Genomic DNA, 10,952 nt, shown 5'->3' on the forward strand with positions numbered 1-10,952 from the left:
AAAAATCCCAAAATTTAGTGGCAGAAACCACCACAGTTTTAGCTGCTCACAATTCTCTGGTAGCAAGTTGAGCTGAGATGATCTGGCTGGGTCCTCTGCTGGTCACACTTGGGATCACCCAAGTGGCCATAGTCAGCTGGGGACCTGGCTACTACTGAATGGTTAGGATAGCCTTGTGCATAAATTTGGAGTTGGGGGTGTCTATCAGCTGTATCTTTCTATCAAGCTCAGACTTCTTCACATAATAGATTCAAACAGCAAAAGTCTCAAAATGGAAGATACAGAGCCTCCTGAGGCTTTGCTCAGAAGGCACATAACATTGCTTCTACATATTTATTTGGCCAAAGCAAGTCATAGGGCCAGCTCACACTTTAAGGGAGGAGAAATAGAGTCTATTTTAATGGAAGAGTCACAAAATCATATTGGGAAGGGCATGCCTGCAGGGATGGAAGGAATCATTGCATCTATCTTGGAAATCTGCCATATATACTATTCCCCGTGTTGGCAGACTGGAATGGTATTGATGAAGGATCATTGGCTGGAGTAGCCCTCAAGGAAAAATTCCTTATTGTTAGGAAGAAGACCAGAATGGTAATCAAGCTACATCACAGTTCATTCTTATAGGAGAAGTAATTTCTTATTGGATATGGCTAAGATTTGAAGGCCCTTTGGATACAACACTGTCTATATTTGGAGGAAAATAATTAAGCATGTTTAATGTACACTAATACGCCTATCCCCTTGGAAGACAGTGTTTAGTTGTAGCAAACACCATGTAGAAATCTGGACAAACAAGATTTCTATTGCCACGCAAGGAGACCAATATCTACTGTGCTATTCAACAATGGTGCATTTGGCAGAGATAAAATAAAAAAAGGCACAGTGAACTAACCAGATTATCTAGTTCTTTCTCTCTTCACCTGGCTGGACTGAATAAGAACTCTTTCCCTGCCACCAATCCTGATTCTTGGAAAGTCAAGCAAGATAAAGATCTTGTGTGAATGATTTTGGACTTCCTGCTAATAGAGAATGAGCAAGAAAGAAGATAAACTAACATTTATTAAGTTTTTACCAAAATCAGACACTTTTCTAAATTCCTTAGAAATATTATCTCATTTATTCTTTTGAAAACTCCAGTGAGGTAGTGTTATGCCCAGATTTTTAATATCATCCCCCAAAACCAGAAACTGCCAGGGAGACTGAGTCACACATGCAAAAGCAAAAGCAAAGGGCTTTATTATTACAGACTTATAAGCTCGGGCTCACAGACTTCACCAGCGCAGTGGATCCATGCTAAGAGCCCCGAACAAAGGTGGGGCAGGGCTTTTATGGGCTTGGGAAGGGGAGTTACAGGAAATTGTGACACAGGTATAGTGATCCAATCATTATTCTACAATATTATTGACAGCAGCTTTAACCATTCACATTGCCTAGAGTATTCATTACTTTTGGCGGGACCCAATCACAACATTTAGAGTGTTAACTAATTACAGAGTGGACCCAGGACCCAGGACCCTAACGCAGGGTGTAACTAGCCTTCTAGGCCTGCCCTTAGAAATGTTAAGGGTATTAGCTGGCCTTTCCTGATTAGGTGTTATAAGGGTTGTCCCTCCTTCCGTGGGCAATGTGTGCCCTTCTATTGTCTAATGATTCTGAGAAACTGACACTTAGGCCTCCAAGGTCAGAGGGAAACTTGAAACCTGTCATAGAGTCAGTTTGGTTCAGACCTGCATCCTTACAGTAGGTATGATCATCACTTCTTTCTTATTCATATATATATATATATGTTCTTTTTTGCTGTATTTCCTATTCTACCATTTTACTGTATGGTACATGAAAACACTACTAGATCTGAGTTCAAGAGAAGTCCGTGCCCTGCAGACTCATCCTTGTCTTATAAATTGCAAACTGGGGTTATTTCAACCACTGCTTCATATCTGACCTGTCTGGGTTCCCATATTACCTGAAAACAAATCATTGTAATTATTGTGAAGACGAGCTCTTTTCTCCGTCAGTCAGGTTCATGACCTTGCCAACTGACACAGAGCCGGAGAGAGCACTGAGGCAGAAGAAACACAGCAGAAGGTGCTGTGGTTGCCTAGGACTGCCTGCATATTCGTGCCTTTGTGACACCATCATTTGCCCCATGCATCTTGTAATGCAAACACCTGCCTCCTTACTTGAGCCTATAATTCACAGTTACTATGCTATTTCAAGCCAGCACCTTCAGTCTAAGCCAGACTGTGCACTTTGGGGCCAGACTAGGCTCCGTAATATGGAAGAAAGTTGGTTGTATTTGCACTCAAGATAGAGAAGCTACTGTGAACTTGTTTGAAAGAAGACATATGGAAATCACAGGGTATATGGCAAAGCATGTATTTTATTGTTGATGTAAGGAATTTAAAAAGTGATTCTGACATTATATCCCTTTTTAAGGTGGAACCCTTCTATGAAATATGTTGCTCCTGCTCTACTTTTATTATCAGTGGGAAAGCTGAGGCAGTGAGAAGTTAGCTCATTCGGCTGAGGTCATATAAGTCATAAGGGAGGTGGCAGAATTTGAACACTTTTAGAGTCTGAGTCCAGAGCCCACACTTTCTGAAATACGCTCTTTTGGGAGATGAACTTGACAGGGAATGATGATGGATCAAATACTGGCCAGAACATGAAGTGAATTGTCAAGATGAATACACCATGGTAACCCCTCTAAGACAGAAGGGGGGCAGATTGGGAGGAGAAGGGCATGCTGAAGCCTTTAAGACATTGACATAGGCATCAGGAACCCCAAATTTGACACCAGTGAAGTTTTCTCACAAAACCACAAATGTTGCATATTTGAATGCCAAAGAAAAGTTTGGACTGATTTAATAATATATCTGGATCAATCAGAGTTGGATATATACTTTTTAAGTGCTTAACTTACTTAAACTTCAAGTTGAACAATTCATGGAGTTCAACATGCTAACTTGTGTCAGGTGGTGTTTTCTTCAAGGTAGATTCAGTTAAAGAAGAGGTCAAAACCGCTATTTAAATCCTATTAGTGTGAGGTCTGTGCTGTAAGCTGAGTGCTTCTACTTTCGTGGAATTTCACTGTATCTGGTGTACCCTATTTCTAGCGTACACACTTGCCTCCTAACTCTGTCACAACCTCTTGCAAGTTATTCAGTGTCCAGTGTTGAGTTAGCAAGGGACAGGAAATCCCCCTAAAGATTAAGGACTCTGTGAGTGCTATTGCCTGACAAGAAGCTATCGAAAAGAACTGAAAGCGTATAATCCTGCTGGTTTTGTAGACAGCCTTAGAGAATGAGAAATTGGCCCTCACTATGTAAACTATGAATTATAATTTTTTATCTTCATCTTCGTACATATCCTACAGTTTAATTATGTTTTGTTCATTATGAATGCCTTGCCTGGAAATACTCCTACATCCTTTATATTGAAATATTTGTGAAATTGACATCTAACATTGGTCTTTGGGGAGGGGGGGTGGAGAGGTAATAGGTAAACAGTTTTGTGGTTTTAAGATTCTTTTGGAGGAAGGACCAAGAAAGGATTGCATTAATCACTTTTTCATCCTCAATGTTTTTACTTCTTTCATCAGTACCTTCTCAATCCTGACTTGATGTTAAAGAACCAGCTGAATTGGGGCGTCTGGGTGGCTCAGTCGGTTAAACCTCCGACTTTGGCTCCAGTCAGATCTCATGGTTCGTGGGTTTGAGCTCCGTGTCAGGCTCTGTGCCGACAGCTACCTCAGAGCCTGCTTCTGGTTCTGTGTCTCCTTCTCTCTCTGCCCCTCCCCCTCTCATGCTCTGTCTCTCTCTGTATCAAAAATAAATAAAACATTAAAAAAATTAAAAAAAAAATAAAGAACCAGGTGAAGTGTTTGAAAGGCTTCATTGAAAACAAAACAAAATAAAACACACCCGAAAAAATGAAAATAACCTCCTCACAACATGTAATATATATCATATATATTATATTCACTCTTTAATCTTTTCACTAACTTCCCTGTGTGGGTGCTGATTCCTGATTCATTCCTTGTACTCAAAACTCCATCACGGCATCTGCTTCAAAGAAGTCTATCAGTGACCATATCAAATATGATTCCAATCAAATAAATCTTTAAATGCTTTAAATTTAAATGCTGAAAACAAGCAAACAAAACAACCTGCATGGCTAAATCAGGGTCTGGGGTCCTGGCACCACCACCTTCCCTGCTGAGCTGTGGCAACCAGGCACCAAGTTTGGAAATCCTTTCTCCATTCCAATCTCCTAGTGACAATTAGAAGCAGAGGCCTAGAGGGCGTTTGTGACCTACACTCGTGCTGAGCATATGGATAGGGTCTGAGTCATGCTCTTCACTCCATTTTGATACTTCAGGGCTGCTCCAGGGTCAATCACATGTAATCTCTCAAATTCACTCAAATTGTAAGTCCAAATGGTATACAATGAATGTGATAAGTAACATATTTAAAATTTGCAATAAATGTTATGATTCATTCCTTAAATCCACTTCTGAAAGTCACTTCTGCTTCAATTCCAACATAGCCTCCTTAAAGGATTTGTGAAGAGAAGTTTTGTAAATTAGATGAAAGCAGACTAGCTGTGTCAAAGAACAAGGCTTAGTCTGGTTAAGTAATCTCTCTTTCGAGTTAATAAAACCTATTATGATGCAACTTTGAGTCTCAAAGAAAATGAAATTCTCTCAGCAATTGTGACTGACCAGCAGGTCTTTCAGATGATCGCATATCCTTGATTAAAGGATTTAGGCCATGCTATGAGCTAAGTCGAGGGTCGTTGAGGTCTGCAGCTCAAGTCCCCTGGTTCAGAGAGATTTACCGTTTAAAATTTTCTATTCCAAAGCAAGTTATGCATGGTCTGCCTCAGGCAGCAGTTTTCAACTGGGGGTGATTTTGCTCCAGAGGACATTTGGCAATTCCTGAAGATCTTTTGGTTGTCAAAACTCCCAGGTGCCAGTGGCACCCAGTGGGTAGAGGCCAGCTATGTCACTAAACATCTTACCACGCAGAGAACAGCTCCCACAACAAAGAATCATCTGACCAGAAATGTCAACAGCACAGCCTTTGAGAAACACTGTTTTAATACCATAGTCTTGCTGATTTAACAGAATTGGCAAATGGCCCCAGAATGAGGGTTGGGGCAGGAACTCCAAAAGTGAGATGTGCTGTCTTGAGTGAGTTCTCCTGATAGATATTCTGAATTTCGACTTGGTGACCGTTCTTGACTTGGTGACTGTGTTGGACTTGGTGACTGTGTTGGACCACTTAGATCTTAATGACACTCTCCTCACCTAGGCCCCTTAGCTAGAACCCCTGCTCATGTAAATGGGAGTTCCATGAGCACACTGGAAGAGAGAGATTGACACCATGATCAAATGAGGCTTGTCAAGTTTGTTGTAATTAAAAACAGCTCCGATGTCAGTCCCCTGTAGAAATCTAAATGCTATTAACAGGAGTATCTATATGATAAATAAAAATGGCATCAAATTAACAATGCTTTTTGAAAGATTAAAAGTAAACATTATTATTTTTTTAAACTGCCTCTTAGTTTTCTTCAGACCTAGTATTTTTCATTAGATCCTTTACATATTTTCCCCATTTTATTAGCTGGAAAGAACATTTATTTCATTTTGGCAACATGTCTTTGACTCCATTTCCATATTCTTCAAATTTGAGGTTCAACAAAACACAACATTCCTATTAGATAATCATTAGTACCCAGGTCCTTCTAAGTGGTGTGTCCTCAGTCTTCTTGAAAATAGGCTTATGTCTTCTAGACACAAAGTATGAATAACTGCTGTGATATTAGAGATGCAAAGGGAGGCATGAAATCTGAAAAGACGATCATCCAACTCAAAGTGGTAAAAAAAAAAAAGCTGCTACATCCAGCGATATTTGAACTGAATTTAGGAAGCTAAATTAATAAGGTAGAATAAGAAAGGGAGATGGTGTGAATAAGGAGGGATGGATACAACTCAGCATCTAAGCAAATACTAGGAGATAGACATTACAACAAAAAATTTCCAAATATATTTTTATTTGGGCTAGTGTTCCAACTTGGATTCAAGTAGAGAAATACTGTAGCCTTACCATCGCCTTGGGCTCCTATTAAAAAAAAAGTCATGCCTCTCTCCCCTTTTTGATTCTCCCAGGCAAACTTTCTGTTAACACTGGAGCTTTTTTTTTTTTTTTTACATGAGCGTGAAATTCATTTGACTAGTATTCAGGAGGTTTCAAATTAATAGAAACTAAAATCCATTTCTGAACGAAGGCTAAACATTCTGATCTGTTCACAAAATTTTCAGATATATTCAAATTTAATCTTTTGACATGAATACAGAGAAAAATACTCCATTCATTGAGCTAAAGAACCAGTCACCACAGCACATTCTTACAGAAGACCTTCTCCCTAATATTAAAGAGCCACCTGGGAGCTGTTTCTTCCTTCCCTTCCAGCCACCCAGCTGTTACTTCCATTTGTGGTCTTAGTGCTAATTGCATAATGTCCCTAATTTATACCCGCTGGTAGATCTGATCACCACATTACCTGGAGGGTAAGCTTTAATTAGAGGAATTTCTGAGCAAATTGTCTAAAGAGCTTGTTTAGCATGATTAAATGCAAGAGGGTTTTGCCCCTTCTTTTTTTTTTTTTTTTTTTAAGAATGAACACTTTCTACTAAAACTTTGCAGATAAAAAACATCGGTTCTAATTAAGGCCTATCAAATGAGCAGCGACATTACCCAAGAAAACCAATTGAATTCTGTTGTGTACAGCTGAAATATATATGACTCAACGTTACATTTATTCAACAGCTTTTGGCGTTTCTACTTCGCTTCTGTCAGAACTAACAAGGTGAAACGGCAAACTGATTGAAAAAGGATAAACTGTGAAAAGATGATACACTGATGTGCGATGCTAATTCAGCTGTAGCTTATGAAAAGAGATTAGAATCGCATGCCTTCCCACCTGCACATCTCCCGGCACTCGCGCAAGCAACATTAAATTAAACCTTCCATATTGCTAATAGGTATCAAGATTCCATGTGAATTAATATACAATCATTTCACATTCAGCTGAAGTGCAGATGCAATAAATATCATAATAGGATCAACAAACTTTGACAATCCAAGAAAACAATTAAGGTCAATTTCACTGCTTAGATGGAATACTTTGGCTAAATGTCAATGTCATAATGAAATGCAATAAAATGTATTTGGAAGAGTTTAGAAAGCTCGGTCACTTCTTTATCAACCTATGTGAAAAGTCTATTATTCTTAATCATCAGGTATTTTTTTGATACCTCCTTGGCTGGATCTTTGTTAGAAAATACATTAAGTTTAGAATTTGTATTCACTGTTTGAATACATAAGCAGGACATAGTAAAGTGTGATTGATTATCTGATTCTTTTGAGTAAACCTTTGAAAAAGACTATTTTTTGAATTCTTATCACCAACTTTCTTTGTGAATATTAGCGGTGGCTACACATTAAAGTTAGTTTTTTAAAATGCCAATGATCAACTTAGACTAACTAAACCTGATTAACTAGAGGTTGGTTGCAGACATACGAGTTTTTGAACAATGTTCCTCATAGTCCTGATGTACAGTGAGTGTTGAAAAATCACCAAACTATATAATCATTGATTAAATTGCAATTTAAATAGTAATCTTTAATTGGAAGTCTTGGTTGAGAGTTAAGGCACCAAGGTTATCATGCTATCTTGGCCACTATTTTATGAGGGGACCTCAAGCAAATCACTTAACTTCTGGATCCAACGATTGGTAATCGTTTATGTTTTCATTTAAGCTAAGGAATTAATTTTATCACATGTCCCTTACCTCTAGTGTGCACTTCCCCAGAGTAGAATGTACAATTTTCGTGTCCTTTTGTGTTCTCTTTTCATTAGGATACAATCTGTGCTGAAGTAAGTGGCAAGTAGAGAGATACTGTGCCCAGTGACAAGCTCAGCAGTACTTAATACAGCCTCTGCCTTTACCAGTAAGTGGCCTTCTCCCTTGCCCATCATGGAAACACCACGGGTATCAGTGACATTGCAATTCTGTTCTCCCAGGGGTGTAAAAGGACAACTAAATAAAGAATAAGCTGGACATGGATGAAAAATAAGCACATAAATAAATTCTTATTATCTGAGCATTCATGGACTCACAGATTCACTTATGGTTTAATTCAATGATTCATTCATTCATTCATCCAATGAGTCACTCATTCTTTTATCCAACAAATATATATTTACCAGGTAGCAAGTCAAGCAGTAGGCCTATAGCATCAGAGATCCCGTGGGACCGAGCCCTACCCGCCTATAGTAATGGCCACTCATTAATAGCACACACCCTTAAATGGTTTCACTTCTTTACCTCTCAGGTTTCCCCAGAAAATGGACATCAATTCTAGGCCCATTGGAGGAAATATTCGAAAAAAGAAGCTATCCTTCCTCTGGGGTTGCTCATAACATCAGATATTCATGCGAAGCAGCAAGCAGCCATTCTGTCACCAGGAAGAAAGAGCTTCTTGAAATTGAGTCAACGAAGAGGAGAGCCAAGTGATAGAAAAGGAAAGACTGACACCATATGACATCGATAGAAGCCTGGAATCCAACTATACCTGCAGCCAAATTTGTACTATTCATGTACATGAGCCAATATAATTCCTTGCTTGGCTTAAATAACTTGATTTATCATTTGCAAATAAAAGAGATGTAACAAATACTACTCTAATATCTTGTCCTTAAAATGTTACATCTTTATGACTCCTTGTTTTTCACTAAAAATTATTCATTCATTCATTGATTCATTCATCATTCATTCATTCATTCATTCTAATAAGACATAGGTTTAATATAAAACAGTGACTTTCTTTAGTTCTCATCTGAATAATATAGCAGATCTTAAGATGCTCTATTAGTCAGCTCAGGTTGCCATTAACTAAATATCATAGACCAGGTGGCTTCAAAAATAAAAATCAATTTCTCAGTTCTGGAGGCTGAGAAGTGCAAGATCAAGGTGCTGGCTCATTCAGTTCATAGCGAGAGCCCGTTTATTGCTTTGCAGACAGCTGCTGTCTGTGTGCTCACAGTGTGCGTGAAAAGAGATCTCTCTTCCTCTTCTGATATGCCCACCAATCCCATCATGAATTACCCTCAGGACCTCATTAACCCTAATTAACCGACAAAGGCTCCATCTTTAAATATCATCATATTGGGGCTTCAAAGCATGAATTTTGGGTGGACACAAACATTTAGTCCATAACAGATATGTACATAGTATCAAACATATGATGAGTTTCTTAAACTCAATTTAAAAAATTTTAGGTGCACCTACGTGGCTCAATCATTTAAGCATCTGACTCTTGATTTCCCCTCAGGTTTTGATCTCACGGTTTGTGAGATAGAGCCCTGCATTGAGCTCTGCACTGAGCACAGTGCCTGCTTGGGATTGTCTCTCCTTCTCTCTCTGCCCCTCTCCTGCTTTCTAAAAATAAATAAATAAATATTAAAAAATAAAATAAAATAAAATTTCTGTCTATGCATCCTGTAATTTATTTTTTGTGACATTCCATCTTCCCTTTATGAAAAGATAAATGGTCAAGAAACTATCTTACCTAAAAGAGATTTAGAAAATATTTGGACTTTTTCTATATATCTAAAATTAGTTTAATGAATCAGGGTAGGTTGATCTTTGGATTTTTGGCATCTTTTATAGGTAATAATATAGATGTAATTGCAAAAGCTATGTAGTTTTATGTTATTTTTCCATTTAATAAGAATTTTTTTATTATTTCAAGATCTTGCCTTGGTAGTAATTTAAAAAATAAATTTGGTTGATAGGACACTGAACTGTTGTGCCAGAGTTTGCATCCTCAATTTATGTTTGAACTTTTTAACAATTACAAATGACACTGTGAACCCTTTAGTATTTACATATGCTCATGTTCAAAATTATTTGTTTTATTTTACTAATCAAAATATTATGAGTTTAGTTGAAGTGTGTACATATTCTAAAATGGTAAATTGATTTATAGTGCAATCAGTAAGGTGGGTTGTTCTTTATATCATCAACCTTTACCACCTCTGTGCATTATTTGTAAGATTTGCAGATATTAAACAATACATATTCATAGTCAATGATGGAGAGAGCATAGAAAAGTATAAAGAACTGAGTAAAAATTAGCCATAATTTCACCATCCTTATACCTTCTCTTATTGCTTTATATATATATATGATTTTATGAAATTAGTATCTTACTGAATATACAACATTGATTTAATTAAAAAATAACAGTCGGAGCACCTGGGTGACTCAGTTGGTTAAGCGGCCGATTTCGGCTCAGGTCATGATCTCCCAGTTTGTGGGTTCGAGTCCTTGCATCGGGCTCTGTGCTGAGAGCTCAGAGCCTGGAGCCTGCTTTGGATTCTGTGTCTCTCTCTTTCTCTGCCTCTTCCTCACTCCTGCTCTTTCTCTCTCTCTAAATTAAATAAACATTTAAAAAATTTTTAAAAAATAACAGTCTACCAAGAGCTTTTTTCATTAAGTCAATTACCTTAAAACCTATCATTAAACTATTGTGATTACTAAATTTCATAATTATGACCAAAATTAAAACGCTTTTATTGGTTAGAAGCTGTTTCTAATTCTAGTTCTCACAAATGTTGCAATGAGAATTTTTAATGTATATTTTTAGCAACACATTTCAATCATTTATTAAAAATAAATTTTCAGGGTCACCTGAGTAGCTCAGTTGGTTAAGCATCAACCTTCAGTTCAGGTTATGATCTCACAGTACATGGGTTCGAGCCCTGTATCAGGCTCTGCATGGAAAGCTGCTTCAGATTCTGTGTCTTCCTCTCTCTCTGACCTCCTCCCATTAGCACTCTCTCACTCTCTCTCAAAAATTAAGATAAAACATTAAAAAATT

At 37.8% G+C, this 10,952-nt stretch overlaps 1 long non-coding RNA gene across 2 annotated transcripts; it reads left to right on the forward strand.

The window, feature by feature from the left end:
* The first annotated feature begins 2,230 nt into the window (after positions 1-2,230).
* LOC115300795 lies at positions 2,231-8,730 on the forward strand. 2 transcript variants are annotated; one of them, XR_003912846.1, is made up of 3 exons: positions 2,231-2,359; positions 7,927-8,018; positions 8,403-8,730. It is a non-coding gene; the product is annotated as an uncharacterized LOC115300795 (long non-coding RNA). The 2 variants fall into 2 exon arrangements; XR_003912847.1 differs by having other exon boundaries at positions 2,324-2,391.
* Positions 8,731-10,952: the final 2,222 nt, after the last annotated feature.

Source organism: Suricata suricatta, chromosome 9, assembly GCF_006229205.1.
Source record: "Suricata suricatta isolate VVHF042 chromosome 9, meerkat_22Aug2017_6uvM2_HiC, whole genome shotgun sequence".
NCBI classification, from domain to species: domain Eukaryota; kingdom Metazoa; phylum Chordata; class Mammalia; order Carnivora; family Herpestidae; genus Suricata; species Suricata suricatta.